We start from the raw sequence: 2,316 nt of genomic DNA on the forward strand, positions 1-2,316 counted from the left end.
CCCCCGAGACGAGGTGGCCGAGTGGTGAAGGCGATGGACTGCTAATCATTGTGCTCTGCACGCGTGGGTTCGAATCCCACCCTCATCAACCCTTTTTCCCACAGCCTGGAGGCCCTGAGGAAAGATCCTTTGGCCCCTTTGCCATATTTACCCCAGGAGGGCAAAAGCAGAGGGAACACTTGTGCCCGCTGGTACCTGAGCCCAAGCAACCAGCATGTCCCCCTCGCCTGATGCCACTACTGACTGGTGCAGCTGATGGGGCCGAGCAAAGAGGGCAAGAGGGTCTCCAGCTCCCCCTGGAGGCCGGGCACTTTCTGCTACCTGCACACCCGGCCTGCCCAAGGGAAGCTGCCACGGGGCAGCCTGGCCAGGAAGCCCCTGATGTGGATGCAGCACAGAGCTGGCCCTGGGCCTGGTGCCGGAGGAATCAGCACGAAGCCCGCTGGCAGGGTGGGGAGCCACCCCCTTCCCTTCCCTTCCAGAGGCAACAGGAAGAGCAGCAGCCCCGTATCAGTGGGTGGTTTCTGCCCATGCTGGGTAGGGATGATGGGACCTCTTGGCCAGAGTCTGGGCCATGAATCCAGATGTTTCATCTGGTTTTTAGTCTTCTGTGTGTCCCCTGGAGTCTTCCACGAGGAGGAAGGGAAGGGAGATGATCGGGGCTGGTTGCCCAGGGAAGCAAGAGCTCTGCCAAAGACCACCAACTTCATTGCAGTTCGAATCACCTTTTCGGAGGACGGGCTGCTCTCCCTGGTTCTACGGGCTTCTGTAAAGCCCCTGCCCAGAGAAAGCAGAGGGAGCAAAGTTCAGTAAACACCCCGTCACCCAGAGATGAGTGTCCGGCCTCCCCCCACCAAAGTCCCAGCAAAAGCAGGCTGCCAAAAGCTGCCTTCTCTGAGGCTCGAACTCAGGACCTTCAGATTATGAGACTGACGCGCTGCCGCCTGCGCCAAGAAGGCTGCCCAGCGAGCTGCTGCGGAGCTTTGCTGGGGGAGACGAGCCGAGCGTGGCCGGCGGAGGAGGTCCCACGTGCAGCTCCCTGGGCTGGGAGGACTCGACCCTCCCGGCTGCCCCGGGGCTCCTTCGCCGCACAGACCGACGGAGGGCTTGTGGAGCCGGAAGGGAGGAAGCGCCCTGCTGGGTCAGAGCGCAGGCGGAAGGCCCAGTTCCCACGGCGCCCACCAGATCCCACAGGGGGAGGCCCAGCACTGCGCCTCCTTCAAGAAACCCGTCCTCAAGATCTCCCACCACTTCAGCCAAACACTGTAGCACCTGCATCTGCAGCCTCAGCCAAAATGACGTCCTGAGGGACCTGAGTGAGTGGTTGGAGAGCCAGGAGGGGGCAAAAGGCTTCCCTGGCCGGGAATCGAACCCGGGCCTTGGCGGTGAAAGCACCAGATCCTGACCACTAGACCACCAGGGAGGGACAAGGGCTCTCCCTGCTCCCCTGTCCCTTCCCTTCCTGCTCCTCTTGTGTGAATTCAGGAGACACGAAGAAGGATTTAACACAGCACAGAATATCAACTGCATCCATGGCCTGGACACTGGCCAACAGATCCCATCAACCTGAGCTAGTATTGTCAGTCATGGATGATAGGGTTGTAGGTCAAAAGGTCTGGGGCTGCCCGTTGGCCGGACACCATAAAGAAAGCCACTGGGGGAACATGGTGGTATTGTAGGAAGCAGTGAGAGACAGAGGCACGGAGAGCAAGGATCCGTAACGCGGCCAGGGTTGGGCACCACTGAAAGGTTGACGACAACGATGCTCCGGATCCTATCCAGGGCAGGAGTAGAACCTCCACCTGCTGAGGCAGTGTACCACCAACTGCAGGGAGAAACTCTTGGCTTCTCTCTTCAGAACATCTAGCTTCTGTGTGTGCATGTGTCGCTTCAGTAGATTAATACATTGTGTTAATTTGTTTGATGAATTCATTGATCTTTAAAAATCAGATGACACATCAGCAAAGGTTTCCCCAAATGACTGACTGCCCAGGGCTCTTTGGCTGTGGGGTGGTGTAAAAAGGAAATTAATGATAGATTGAATTAGATTTTATGGAAATTGTATCATGGATGGCAGCAGGAGAAGGTGCCATGGAGAGTGTGTGGCTGGGGATTTGGTTGCAGAAGCATAGAAACAGAGCGATTCAGAAGGGGCCTCCGGGCCATCTAGTCTGACCCCCAGCTCCAGCCGGCTCCGCTCACGACATGCCCACCATGTGCATGTCCAGCCTATCCTTGAACAAAAGCTCTGCCCTGCTCTTCCACCCCCGGCATAAGCCAACAACCCTCCCCGCATCCTTCGGAGGAGCTGCAGGA

At 57.9% G+C, this 2,316-nt stretch overlaps 3 non-coding genes across 3 annotated transcripts; 1 reads left to right on the forward strand and 2 right to left on the reverse strand.

Annotated features, from left to right (window-relative positions):
- The first annotated feature begins 7 nt into the window (after positions 1–7).
- Positions 8–88, forward strand: TRNAS-GCU. The gene has a single exon. It is a non-coding gene; the product is annotated as a tRNA-Ser (tRNA).
- A 798-nt stretch (positions 89–886) lies between these two features.
- On the reverse strand, positions 887–959 carry TRNAM-CAU. The gene has a single exon. It is a non-coding gene; the product is annotated as a tRNA-Met (tRNA).
- Positions 960–1,351: 392 nt separating this feature from the next.
- On the reverse strand, positions 1,352–1,423 carry TRNAE-UUC. The gene has a single exon. It is a non-coding gene; the product is annotated as a tRNA-Glu (tRNA).
- Between the last annotated feature and the right edge of the window lie 893 nt (positions 1,424–2,316).

The sequence above is a fragment of the Varanus komodoensis genome, unplaced genomic scaffold (assembly GCF_004798865.1).
Source record: "Varanus komodoensis strain SLA01 unplaced genomic scaffold, ASM479886v1 scaffold280, whole genome shotgun sequence".
Lineage (NCBI taxonomy): Eukaryota > Metazoa > Chordata > Lepidosauria > Squamata > Varanidae > Varanus > Varanus komodoensis.